Source organism: Pelobates fuscus, chromosome 3 (assembly GCF_036172605.1).
Source record: "Pelobates fuscus isolate aPelFus1 chromosome 3, aPelFus1.pri, whole genome shotgun sequence".
NCBI classification, from domain to species: Eukaryota; Metazoa; Chordata; class Amphibia; order Anura; family Pelobatidae; genus Pelobates; species Pelobates fuscus.
In genome coordinates this window covers 75068414-75083022 of record NC_086319.1, presented here as the reverse complement: position 1 = coordinate 75083022, position 14609 = coordinate 75068414, and the positions used below count along the sequence as shown (strand labels likewise).

The 14609-nt window shown below is 43.1% G+C and overlaps 1 protein-coding gene across 1 annotated transcript in view; it reads left to right on the top strand.

Moving 5' to 3' along the window:
- Positions 1-14609, top strand: part of SLC41A2 (solute carrier family 41 member 2) — a 173091-nt gene that overhangs the window by 90297 nt on the left and 68185 nt on the right. The gene's annotated exons all lie outside the window — the stretch shown is intronic.

Here is a 14609-nt window from a genome sequence, read left to right as displayed (position 1 = left end):
GGCCTATAGTTGCCCGACTCCTCCCTATTACCTTTCTTGTGAATGGGCACAACATTCGCTAACTTCCAATCTTCTGGGACTACTCTTGTTAACAATGATTGGTTAAATAAATCTGTTAATGGTTTTGCTAGTACAACACTAAGCTCTTTTAATAGCTTTGGGTGTATTCCATCAGGTCCCATTGACTTATTTGTCTTTACTTTTGACAGTTGAAATAGTACCTCTTCCTCTGTGAACTCACGTGTAATAAATGACTCATTTATCCTTTTTTTTTCCCCCATAGGTCCCTTTCCTTCATTTTTAGCTGTAAATACCGAACAAAAATATTCATTGAGGCAGTCAGCTAGACTTTTATCCTCATCTACATACCTTCCTTCTTTTGTTTTTAATCTAACTAATCCTTGTTTTACTTTTCTTTTCTCATTTATGTATCTAAAAAAAGTTTTGTCCCCCTTTTTTACTGACTGTGCTATTTTCTCTTCTGTTTGTGATTTGGAAGCTCTTATAACTTGCTTAGCCTCTTTCTGCCTAATCTTATAGGTCATTCTGTCTTCCTCACTCTGGGTTTTTTTATAATTACTAAATGCTAACTTTTTTTTTTTTACTATTTTGGCCACATCTGCAGAGTACCACAGTGGTTTCTTGAATTTTTTGCTTTTACTGACAAGCCTAATGCAATTTTCTGTTGCCTTCAGTAGTGCAGCTTTTAAATAATTCAATTTCTTTTGGACTCCATTTAAGTTGCTCCAGTCTGATAATGACTCCTTTACACATATTCTAATTTTAGAAAAGTCTGTTTTTCTAAAGTCTAAAACTTTTGTTTTTGTGTGGTGTGACTCAGTCACTGTTCTTATATTAAACCACACTGACTGATGATCACTGGATCCTAAACTTTCACCTACAGTAATATCTGATACCAAATCTCCATTTGTTAACACTAAATCTAGTATGGCCTCTTTACGAGTTGGCTCCTCAACGACTTGTTTTAGAGACAATCCCAGCAGGGAGTTTAGAATATGTGTGCTTCTGGCACAAGTAGCTATTTTTGTTTTCCAATTCACATCAGGAAGATTAAAGTCACCCATGATGATAACTTCCCCCTTCATTGTCATTTTAGCTATTTCTTCAACTAGTAGATTATCTAACTCTTCAATTTGTCCTGGGGGCCTATAAATCACACCTACACAAATTACTGTGTGATTACCAAATTCTAACGTAACCCAAACGGACTCTATGTTCGCCTCACTAACCTTTATTAGGCTAGATTTTATGCTATCCTTCACATACAGGGCCACCCCCTCCCCCTTTCTTGCCTTCCCTGTCTTTTCTATATAAAGAGTACCCTGGTATTGCTATGTCCCAGTCATTCTCATTATACCATGTCTCAGTAACAGCGACTAAATCTACACTATCAGTTGCCATTATTGCCACAAGTTCATGAATCTTATTCCCTAAACTGCGAGCATTTGTAGACATGACTCTAAGCTTATCATTTTTTAACACACTTGCTACAGGCACCTTCTGTCCTTGTTTTGGGGGACAATTGGATTGATGTTTTATCACCCTTTTGCCCCCCTCTCCTAGTTTAAATACATCCTAGCAAAACCTCTGAACTGCTCACTGAAAACATTTGTTCCCTTTTGAGAAAGATGCAAACCATCTTTTTTGTACAGTTTATTTCCATTCCAAACAGAGCTACCATGAGCAATAAAGCCAAATCCTTGCTCCCGACACCATTCACCAAGCCACAAGTTAAAGTCCCTAATACGCATCCGCCTGTCATTCTGAGTGTTATGCACAGGCAGAACTTCAGAGAATGACAGTGTGGAAGTAACCTGCCGTAGATCATTGGCAAAAACACTAAAAACTTCCTTAACCTCTGAAACCTCATTGCAAGCCAAGTCATTTGTCCCTAAATGGACAAGTACATCCAATTCCCCTTCCTGCTTTGCTTGCTTAACAATATTACAGATACGTCTCCTGTCTCTGTGAGCAGTAGCTCCGGGAAGACACCTCACAAGACCACCATTGTCCATCTCCACACCTCTTATGATGGAATCCCCCAACAACAACTGCTTTCTATTAGGCCTCACCATAGTCTTCAAGCCTCTCTGCACAACACCACTAGCCTCAGTGCCTCTCTGCACAACACCACTGGCCTCAATGCCTCTCTGCACAACACCACTAGCCTCAGTGCCTCTCTCCACAACACCACTAGCCTCAGTGCCTCTCTCCACAACACCACTAGCCTCAGTGCCTCTCTCCACAACACCACTAGCCTCAGTACCTCTCTCAACAACACCACTAGCATCAGTACCTCTCTCAACAACACCACTAGCCTCAGTGCCTCTCTGCACAACACCACTAGCCTCAGTGCCTCTCTGCACAACACCACTAGCCTCAGTGCCTCTCTGCACAACACCACTAGCCTCAGTGCCTCTCTGCACAATACCACTAGCCTCAGTGCCTCTCTGTACAACACCACTAGCCTCAGTGCCTCTCTGCACAACACCACTAGCCTCAGTGCCTCTCTCCACAACACCACTATCCTCAGTGCCTGTCTCCATGACACCATTACACTCTGAAAGTGCAGAAAATGAATTATGTAGAACAACAGACTGTGCAATATGCCTTTTATCCACAGCTCTAAGTCTACCAGATCCTACAGTAATCCATCTGCCATTCCTAGGATGTCTCTGTGGCAGTGGCTTTGCAGCAGTTCCAGCCTGAGTTTGTTTACCAGATAATTTACAAATCTCAGACTTCAAAAATACAATCTCCTGCCGCAAGATAAAGAACTGTCTACAGATTAGACAACAACCAAACCTCCAAAAAGTGGAACGCGAAACAAATGCATAGCAACTATTACACTGAACTAAGTCTGCCATTCCAATGAGGTGAATAATTTAAATCAAACGAATCTTAACTTTTTATTTATCCTCCTGAATACCTCAGATTACCTAGAAGGGTTATGGGTTAGTAGGAGAGGAGGAGAAACAAACAATATTTAAAGGAACACTGTGGTGTCAAATTGCATTGAAAAGTTGAGTTTACTAACAATTTTTTTTGCTCCATGGCTGAGATCATCAATCCCATAGGAAAGCACTGGGAGGCTGTAACGGATCACCTGGCACCCCGACTGGGTACCTCCGTTGAAGGATGCTCCTAGCGCTTCCTGAGGGCTCTAAGCACTCTAGCCGACACCACAACCACCACAGACCGAACCTCTCTTCCTTCAGAGCGAAGCAGGAACAAGCTCTTAAAAGAGCTTAGGAGTGATTATGGCAAGGGAATATACAGAGCATAGCTATCCCTTGTAGCAGATTCCCCCAGTAAGAGACGGCACTCCACATTGAGGGTGAAGTAGAACTGAAGCTTTTAATCAAACACTCTACTTTTATGCACAATTTACAAACACAGTACCGACCACAGGGTTTTGCAGAACAACCAATCAATACGTACAATACCCACAGACACTCCCACACAAAATCCTCCCCTCTGCCTGTGATATAATTACTGAACACAATGGGTTAATGTAATTATCACAGGCAGAGAAATACAGTTTTTACACATGTACTGTAACTTTAAAAATATGCATTCAATCTTCATAAAACTTACATATTATTATTCACACTTTAATTATAAACATAGTCAAAATTCAGTCAATTCCATGCAGGGGTTAAAAAGTTAGCTGGAAGTCCTTTTATGACCGACCGCAAGGACATTTTCATGCCCAAAACTGTTCCATAGAATTGCCGAACGGGACTTAGTCTCTGCAGCTGAAAATTCAGTGTAGGAGAAGGTAAGGGTCAGCGGTGTTCATGGAACTGTGTAGACGATTTCAGTTCCATGAATTTGGCTACACACACCGCTGACCGCATTTGAATGAAAAAAGATGGCGCCGCCACATGTTCGTTTATGCGAACGGCGGCCACCCAGCGGTCGGCAATTTACCTACAGCAGGCTCCCAGCCTGTGAGGTAAATTGCCTGCACGCTTCCACTTCTGGGTGGTCCGCCTGTGTGGTACTTGGTTCAGTAAGCCCTATTTACTGAACCAAGTGGGAAAAGGGCACAAACAAAGTATATTAGGGGGATAGGGGACACAGTCTTAAAGGGGCATTGTTCCCAAAAGTCACAGTATGTACCCAGATGGTTCTTAAAGGGCCAGCAGCATAATAAAATACAATATGCCCAAATACTGTACTTAAAGGACCAAATCTCCCAGGGACCATAGTCAGCAGGCAAGAGGCAGGCAAACAGTCCCCCTCCAAAAAACAGTGGCGAGGTCCCTTTCATCACAGAGGCTATTGCACATGCACAGCAAAACACAATGTCAGCATCTCCTCATAGAGATGCACTGAATCAAAATGCAGTTTGTGGATACACTGAATGTGAGATACGAAGCATCTCTAGTGGCCATCTGAGTGACTGCCACTAGAGGTGTTACTAGGCTACAATATAAGCACTGCCTTTTCTCTGCAATGGCAGTGTTTACATTGAAAATATTGCAGAAACTGTAAACAACAGAGCCACTACATTAAAGGACCACTATAGGCACCCAGACCACTTCAGCTTAATGAAGTGGTCTGGGTGCCAGGTCCATCTAGGATTAACCCTGCCTGCTGTAAACATAGCAGTTTCAGAGAAACTGCTATGTTTACATTACAGTTAATCCAGCCTCTAGTGACCGTTTCATTGACAGCCGCTAGAGGCGCTTCCGCGCTTCTCACTGTGATTTTCACAGTGAGAAGACGCCAGCGACCATAAGAAAGCATTGAGAATGCTTTCCTATGAACTGGCTGAATGCGCCGATGACGTCGGAAGGAGGAAGAGAGTCCCCAGCGCCAAGGGAGCCTGGCGCTGGAGAAAGGTGAGTGTTTAACCCCTTTCCTCCCCCTTCAGCCCGGTGGGAGGGGGACTCTGAGGGTGGGGGCACCCTCAGGGCACTATAGTGCCAGGAAACTATAGTGGTCTTTAAGCTGGTGACTATAGTGTCCCTTTAAGACTCTCCTCATTCCTCATTTGAATTATGTGCCCTGGCTGTGCCTAGACTTTGCATTGTAATGTGACTGGCTAATGGAAAATAAAAAACAACAAAATATTAACAGAAAGTTAAATTTTTGGCATATTATTCGAAGGTATAATTTCAACAGAACTGACTTTATCAAACTTTTATTTTTTTTAAAAGACCCTGACAAATAATGCATTTTATTTTCTTGTGGCTCAATTAATTGTTTTATGTGTAACTAATTAAATGGTGCATTTGTATGAACTGCCATCTGTTGACTGTGTCAGCTCTGTATCTAACTTTTTTTTTTTTTACTATGATTCCTCTAATAATTGTCACTATTGTTCACAGTGTATATCTGCTTTGCAGCTTTTTTTCATGTCTTCTAGTCCTGGCCTCAAGTTTGCGTAACGATTGCCCTTGCATGAACTTAATATTATACAGTATAGGAACAACAGGGGTTTGTGGTTAATATGAAGGCCTGAAGTATGTATTTTGAATTTTGAATTTTACAGGTGTTCCCTGTTGAATCAGGCACTTAGTAATCTGAGTATCACCATGTGTTCTAAAAATGCAAAGACTTTTGCGAGAAAATGTCAGACAGACCATGATCCACTGTTTTATGTTTAGTACATTTAAGCACTTGGTGGATTTTGCATGCTTAAAGGGACACTCCAGACTCTTTAAAACCTTGAGCTTGCCGAAGCGCTTTATGTGTGAATATTGTGCCCTCTTTTGTTCTTTCTATTGTCCGTTTTACCAAAAGTGCAGATTTCATTAGACTACTTCATGGTTGTTTAGCTCAGTGGAACTAAACTTAAGAGGCAGCAATTGCCCAGAGCACCTGCCTTGAGCTGCATTGGGAAATCAGTATTTGTGCAGCCACAGAAAGTCTAGGCTGGGTAGAAAAGGACTGTTTGTAAAGGCTTCAGAAGAAAAAAAAAAGACATTACGCTTTTTCAAGCTGTTTTTAAATATATACCTAATGGAATAAATGCATGCATGTTCTCATTGGGGGTATATTTAGTAAACAGTGATTTTTTTTAAAATTGCGTTTGGCCAGTGGAGTATCCCTTTAAGGCAGTCGTCCTGAACCAGGACCCATATTGATGTGGATTAATTTAGAAATAAACAAATATGTTTAAATGTCTATCTGTTCCTGTCCAAATCTGAGATGATTAAATTGCGTATACGCAGAAGTAAGCTCACACTGACACATGGAGTTCAGGTTAAAAGCACTTCAGAAAATTTAATACAATCTGGTTGGAAAACAGTTGTGCAGATCTTTTTAAAAGCAAAATGACATCATCATTGAATATCAGATAATAACAAATAAACATCATTAATTGGATTAAACATTATGTGACTAACTTCGTGTCCACCCACCAATATTATTAATTGGCTCAGGGGTTTGAGTGACCAGCTAGGTGTCCTCCCACCGGGAGGTGGTATTGTTCTGGACAAGGGTGTGGACAGAAGGCTCAGGCGCCATCTTTCCCAGCATGAGGTTTACTCGGTGGAAAGGGGGGCTTGAGCGTCATTTTACACAGTCAGTGATATCAGGCCTCATGTCCAGGTGCAAGGTCTCTTATGAATAGAACATTTCATTACTACTGTGTTCTCGTGGCCTTCAAACTATACTATCTTACAAGTTTAGGGAGTAGTCAGCAACTCCTGTGTCTTTGCAGGAAATACAGTCTTTGTCTACTATACTAATTGGGTTGGGAAATTCAGTCACGTAAGGTAGTTTTAAAATGAACAAGTTAAGTCATGAGGACAAAATGGAGGATTTGAAGAAGTCAGGTTAGGAGGACAAAATGGAGGATTGTCACAATATAAGGTTAAAATGGAGTTAGTACAATAATTCAATACAAGTACAATAAAGATTTGTAATAATCCCACATCAGTCCCCCCTATGAAATGTTAAATTCTAAGAGATAAAAACTTTATTAAGTTAGTATCAGGAAGACGTGTTAACCCAAGGCACAGAAATGACTGGAGTAACGGTTCTCAAAGTCTTCTTAGTTCTTCAGAGGGACATCATAAATAGACAAGCTTACATTACCATATGGACTTGTGTTATCTGGAATATAGGCACAAGTAGTCATGGGGACAGGTAAACGTTGTTGGTTGCAATAGATATAATAAATGCAAATCAAAATATTATTATTATTATTAGCAGTGACGGTTGGGAAAATGGACTCAAACTTTCCTTTTACTGCAAAATCATCTGGTACCCCCCTTGGCACACCTATGGCATCAATATATATATATCAATCAAACCTTTCCCTTTAGAGGGGTGCTCCTCTTTATGTTCTGAAGCATGAATGTGGTGTGTCAAGAGTACCTTGTCATGTATTATGTGCATGGACATAATAACCTTGGCTAGGGCGCATTTGCTTATGCATTGTAGTATTAAACCTGTCCCACGCTACATCAGCGTAGGTGGACTCGGATCATTTAGTCAATATTAATCTCACCACAAACTCAGGATGGGCAAATAATCCTGAGGGAGCTTGGCGTTTGGATCTCTTTAGCTTCACGAGGTCTCCTTTTGGGGTCCTCGGCTTTCCATCGATGGCAGGTGGTCAGGCATTATTATGGCCATCAAACACCTACTTGCTGGTATCTTTTTATTTAACAAGTCATTTTTTCTTTAGAGTCAAAAGTGTGTCAAAATCAACAAATGTTACTTCTCATGTTGCAGAGAGAGAGAGAGAGTCTTGAATCTGGAACAATGAATCAACTGAGTGATCTCTGCAACTTTCACAATGCACTACTGGGTATATGGTCTTGGTTGTCACATTGATGACCGGCTAGGCTTCTGGCCATCCTGACAAAATGTCTATGATAACTAGTGCATATTTGACCCAGTAGCTCTTTGTCACCTGGATTCTTGAAAGGGATATTGAGAGTTAGCTAGGTGCTTAGGGGTATTTTTTTAGAGATCAAAGAGTTTATGAGGGTCTTGGATAGGTATAAAGTTCCATGGGCTCACTGCCCAGTACATGTTTTTGGGTAAACAGAGCTTAAGAGCGTTGGAGTACAGCCCGTCTTCAAGGGTTGCCCCTTTCTGTTTTTCCAGCTTTGTATTTCTTCAGGGTCAGTAGCTGCTTTGTCATTCTTTTAGAAGCTTGAGATCTGTAGGTAGGATCTACATGGTGAGTATAGAAGTTTCTTTAGCGGACACCATTCTGTCCACTTCCCTTGGTGCACTTGTGGCTTGGTTGGCAGCTTTTAGTCAGCTGAGTGGTGCTTCTTATCTTCCAGATTGATCCAAAATAATGTGCTGCACCCAGGGCATGTCTTGAGTCAGTGTAGATATTGGCATGTCTTCCTTCAGGCATTTTGTATGCCACTGAGAAGGCTGTCAATTCAGCGTCTTGAGCAGATGTGAATGAGGAAAGTGAAGATGCTTGACGTACCTGATCTTCTGTAGCAACAGCAAATCCAGTATGGTACCTTTCCTCTTTATCCGCAAACAGAGTGGAGTCAGGATCTGGTAAAGCTACTGCATGCTCTGTTGAAAGGTGTCTTGTTTCTTCTTTCATCTGTTCAAAGCAACCATGAGGAGCAGTAGAAGAGGTTTCCTCACCTATTTCTGTGTGAGATTGGGGGGTATTTGTCTTTCTATTCACAGTTCTCTTGCTGACCCCCCTCTGTAGAGATTTGTAAATTGAATGTTCATGTTTTGTTCTAATGAGTCAGGTTCCTTTCATGAGATTTCTGGGGACTTAGTGAAGAAAAAAACATGAGGGACAGCCACCCCCCTTACAGGTGTCTTACTTCCATGGGAATCTGGGTCAGGACCGCACTATTTCCTTGAGAGTGCCCAAAACAATTCTTTCATGTCTGAATAATTTTTCGTTAGTGTGGTATTCCCCCCTGGGAAGTGGCGGAAGAGTGGCCAGAGCAACTTTTCTTCAAAATGTAATGTTGTCAGGCAGAGGCAGAGTTGTCTATGAGCGGAGGAAATTGGTAAGGAATAAGAAGGGAGGAAGCATATAAAGGATATAGATATGGTGGTGGGGAGATGGAAGAATGAGTAGTGGATAGAGTGAGAGGGAAGAAGGTGGAGTAGGAGGAGGAGAAGGCGGAGTAGGGGGAGGAGTAGGAGGAGGAGAAGGAGGAATAGAGGAGAAGTAGGAGAGAGGAGAAGGTGGAGTAGAAGGAGAAAGTGGAGTAGAGGGAGGAGTAGGAAGAGGAGGGAGGAGTAAGAGCAGGAAGAAGGAGTAGGAGGAGGAGAAGGTGGAGTAGAGGGAGGAGTAGGAGGAGGAGAAGGAGGAATAGAGGAGAAGTAGGAGGAGAGAGGAGAAGGTGGAGTAGAAGGAGAAAGTGGAGTAGAGGGAGGAGTAGGAAGAGGAGGGAGGAGTAAGAGCAGGAAGAAGGAGTAGGAGGAGGAGAAGGTGGAGTAGAGGAAGGAGTAGGAGGAGAAAGTGGAGTAGAGGGAGGAGTAGGAAGAGGAGGGAGGAGTAAGAGCAGGAAGAAGGAGAAGGTGGAGTAGAGGAAGGAGTAGGAGGAGAAAGTGGAGTAGAGGGAGGAGTAGGAAGAGGAGGGAGGAGTAAGAGCAGGAAGAAGGAGTAGGAGGAGGAGAAGGTGGAGTAGAGGAAGGAGTAGGAGGAGAAAGTGGAGTAGAGGGAGGAGTAGGAAGAGCAGGAAGAAGGAGGAGGAGGAGGAGGAGAAGGTGGAGTAGAGGGAGGGGCAGTAGGGGAAAGTGGGGGACTGCAGATGAAGGGGAGGGATCGGTGGGAGGAATAAGCGGGGGTGGGCAGGTAAGGGAGCAGACAGGTGATGTAGCAATGGAGGAGACATCAGAAATCAAGACTAGGTAGAAATGCAATGGAGGCTGCAAATAGCCCATGTACAACAACTATTAACTGGCCCTAAGCTTTCCCTAGAGAAAAATAATAAAAGGCTAACATGCTCATCTTGTCTCCACAAGCCTCGAACGTTTCACTCCCATGGGTGGCCCATGATGGCTTGCCCACCACTTCTCCACACGGGGTCTTGTGCCCGCGGAGACAGACGCTATCCCTGACTCTCGTTTTAAATTTAATAATTTATATCTAACATCTCAAAATGTAATTTCTACTTATATCACAAATATACATTATCACAATTTTATGTCTTGTAAATGGGATAAAATTTATTCTACTCTTCACTGATAATGTATTTTTAAAACATACAAAATAGACAAATAACATTGCCTTCTGCAAAATAAATGGAAAAGATAATGGAGATTTTGTTAAGCTTATAAATGGCTATACATTAATTCACATTTCTTGTTCTCCAGTTTCTGGCTGTTGATGACAATGTACAATGTAATAGAGCAGCGGAAAATGCTAGTAGAATGCTTGGTTGCATAGGGAGAGGTATTAGCAGTAGGAAGAGGGAAATGCTCATGCCATTGTACAGAACACTGGTGGGACCTCACTTAGAGTACTGGATACAGTACTGGAGACCATATCTTCAGAAGGTTATGGATACCTTAGAGAGAGTTCAAAGAAGGGCTATTAAACTGGTTCATGGATTGCAGGATAAAATTCACCAGGAAAGGTTAAAGGATCTTAACAGGTATAGCTAGGTGAAAGGACGAGACAGGGGAAATATGATAAAAGCATTTTAAATACATAAAGGGAAAACAACACAGTAAAAAGTGGAGACTATATTTAAAAGAAGGAAAACTACCATAACAAGAGGACATAGTCTCAAAAATAGAGGGACCAAGGTTTTAAAAATAATATCAGGAAGTATTACATTACTGAGAGGGTAGTGGATGCATGGAATAGCCTTCCAACTGGAGTGGTAGAGGTTAACTCAGTAGAAGTGTTTTAAGCATGCGTGGGATAGGCATAAGGCTAAGCACTTGCTGATAGTAACAGATCTAGAATTAATATACTATAATGCCCAAAGTCTCAATTCCTACGCATATGCAATAATAAAATATCTGGGCTTACAACAAAAATTATGTTAGTCAGTCTTTAAACTTGGCTTATTCATTTGTTCAAGAAATCTTGGTTTATTAGAACTTTCTTTTAGTAAATGTTCTTTAAGATAACCCTTCTTTCAGCATGTTATCAATCTTTGTACACAAAGCTAAAACACACTTGTTACTTATACGTGAAACGATAGACATATATATTCTATCTACATATTAACCATTACTTGTCACAGACACTTTCCTGATATAGGGAAACTAATAGTAGGATAATTTTAGTAATTGTAACTTTTTTGTTCATAATATATGGGAATTAAGGAAGACAGCATGTCTTTAAGATAGGATGAGCATGACACTGTTATGGTACTTTTTGCAGTAAACCAAAATGTTTAAATGTCTATCTGTTCCTGTCCAAATCAATAAAATAAATTGCGTATATACGCTGAAGTAATTAAGTCTGACACACAAGGTTCAGGTTAAAATAACTTCGAGAAAATTTATTGGCAAGTGATTAAAAAGCGGACACGCAGGTCCTTTTAAGAGACATTTTACGTCATCATTGCTTATTAGAATATCAGTAAATAAACATCATTAATTGGATTAATTGTCAAGTGTCGGGATTAGTGTCCACCTATCAATATTATTAATTGGCTCAAAAGACTAAGTGGTTAATCCCGTGTCCACCCACCAAGAGGTGGGATTGTTCTGGACACGGGTGGGGGACAAGGGGTCTTGAGCGTCATTTTACACGGTCGGTGATCTCAGGCCTCGTGGCCAGGTGCAAGGTCTCTTATGAATAGAACATTTCATTACTACTGTGTTCGCATGGCCTTCAAATTATACTTTGTTGCAAATCTAAGGAAAAGTCAGCAATTCCTGTGTTAATCATATCTTTATAGAAAATACAGTCTTTGTTCTATTGTATTAGATGTGCTGGGAAATTCTGTCATGTAAGGTGATTTTAAAATGAACAAGTTAGGTTATGAGGACAAAATGGAGGATTGAAGAAGTCAGGTTAGGGGGACAAAATGGAGGATTGTCACAGTATAAAGTTAAAATGGAGTTAGTGCAATAATTGAATACAAATACAATAAGGTTTTTTAAATAATCCCACATCAGTCCCCCCTATGAAATGTTAGATTCTAAGAGATAAAACTTTATTAAGTTAGTACCAGGAAGACGTGTTAACCCAAAGGCACAGAAACCCCGTGGCCGCTAGCTAGGTGTTAATGCAAAGTGCAAGGCTGTCCCTAGATCTGACCCTAATAGGCTAACTCATCCGTCAGTATGGCTCTCGAACACTTCACACCCATGGGTATCCCATGGCAGCTAACCCACCACTTCTCCAACACGGGGTCTTTACCATTCACTGACAGATGCTGTCCCTGAGCTAGTCCCTTCCTAGAATTCCTGCACTTTATCAACAAAAGGGATTGTTTGCAGCGGCAGACAGGGTGAGTGAGCCGTGATCGTATAGTGGTAAGTATCCCCGCCTGTCACGCGGGAGACCGGGGTTTTTCTAAATGCAGCATTAGAGGCAAGGAGCACAAGGCTGAGGTGTCTGATTCAGATAGAGGTGTGGACATTTCTACCTGCCCATCCGGGGTAAAGGTGATGGATGCTTGCAGGCGTGAGAGAACATCAGCACCTAATAGGTTAATTGGGCATGTGGAGGATACCACAAAGCGAGCAAGCAGGCTAGAGCCAACTCGTAATGGAGTTGTTAAAGGGCTATGTCTTGGCTGGCCATCCACTCCAACACAAGAGACGTCAATATTTGACAGAAAGGATGGGTCTGGCAGGTCTTGTTCTCGCAGAACACTACGGGCTGCACCTGTGTCAACTAGAAATGTGGTAGGGTGGCCTTCAATGGGCAAAGTCACTGTGGCAAGTGGCCCCCCTCTATCCCCTGTAGACACTGCCATGACAGGGGTTGCAGACACAGGCTTGCCAATTTCCTAATCATCTGGTTCCTCAATTATCGGAACCTGTTTGGTGGCTTTGGGAGCTGGGGCAGGTTTGGAGGGCTTTCTGGGCTCCCTTGGCTCCTTTTTAGGTTCTGGGCAGTCACTTCTAAAGTGCCCCTTGGCTCCACAATTAAAACAATGTCCCCCCTCCTCCGGTCTAGTACCTTTTGGGACTGGGGTGGAGCGGGATACCATGAGAGGCGCTGAAGTGGATCTTCTTGGGGTCTGAGCGGATTCCAAACCTCTAGCAACTAAAAGTAGGGTGTCCAGGGGAACAACCTTATATTCAGGGCGTGCAGCAATGATTCCCTTGCGTATAGAGTCCTTAACACCTTGGACAAACGCACCTGACAGCATTTGTGAATGAATTTTGTCAGTAAGATCAAACCCCAAATCTGTAAACATTTGATACAGTCTTGCATGAAACCTTTCCACTGATTCTCCTTTATCTTGAATAACATCAGTAAGGCCAGCAGCCTGATCTGCAAGTTTGTCCTTAGCCCATTCTTTTAATTGGGTGCAAAAAGTTACTCCAGAGGGGTAATCAACATCACTGTTGAGCTGATCTGTACTGAGGTGTCGGGCCATACTTGGCCAATATGCATCCCCTGCTTTAATAGCACAAATGCTCAATAGATCACGCCATGCGGCTGAATAAGTCTTTTGAATTTGAACTATCCCTCGGTAGAAGGGCATGGGCTGCTTTTCTGGGTCCGGGAGTGATTTCATCAGAGCACTAGCTTGAGTGGGGTTAAAAGCTACATATTTAGGAGGGGCCTGTTCTCCCCGACCCTTGTGGCCGAAGGGATCATCGATAGAACGATGAGATGGGGCTCCTGCAGCAAGTTCCGATGAGACATGGGACACCCTGTCCATCTCGTCATCATCGAATTCTATGATATTGACTCTTCTACGCGGTGCAGGTCCCGCGTGAGGTGAAAGGGTCGGTGGCTGGGAATGAGCCCCAGATGCAGGGGTGGCTAGCGAGTCGTAACCTGGGGACAGGTAGTCGCCGGGAATTACTGGCATCAGGGCTGAACTGGGAGCCGCCATATTGGAGGCGGGGAAAGGAGTTGCTTCAGGATTAAGGGAAGGAGCGGCGGCCATATTTGATATGGGCACTTCCGGGGTAGATTGGGCCGGACTGGGCATGACCGGAACCTGGGGAGTGGCTTGGGGAAAGGGAGGGTAACCGGTGTCGGGCAGGGCCATGGGATATGGGAAGGGGTAGGGCCAGGCAGGGGAGGGCAAAAGAGTAGGGTGGGCAGGTACGGTTAAGGAGGTAGGATATTGGACTGGGGCGGAGCTGGTTATCGGAGGAGACAGGACAGGATTAGTAGGGATGGATGCAGAAAGAGGAGTCGTAGCATGGGAGGGAGGGGTAGTTAGCTGGACGGGTGCTGATGGAAGGGGATTAACCATAGAGAGGGATTGCAGGGAGGAGGCGGCAGATGAGATGTTAGGATTAGGCATGGAAGGAAGCGTGGGGATGGCTGAGGATGATGGGACCGTTAGAGAAAGGGAAGGGGTAAAGAAAGATCCATCAGAATTCAGGACCGGGCAGACAGGGGAGGTGATGGGATGGGATTCGGGAGGATCGGGAGTGGGGAACATAGTCAGCTGGCTATCACCTATGGCTGACTGAACCTTGGGGATGGACATCCCCTGGGCGCCATTTTGGGGCGCTGGCTGAGG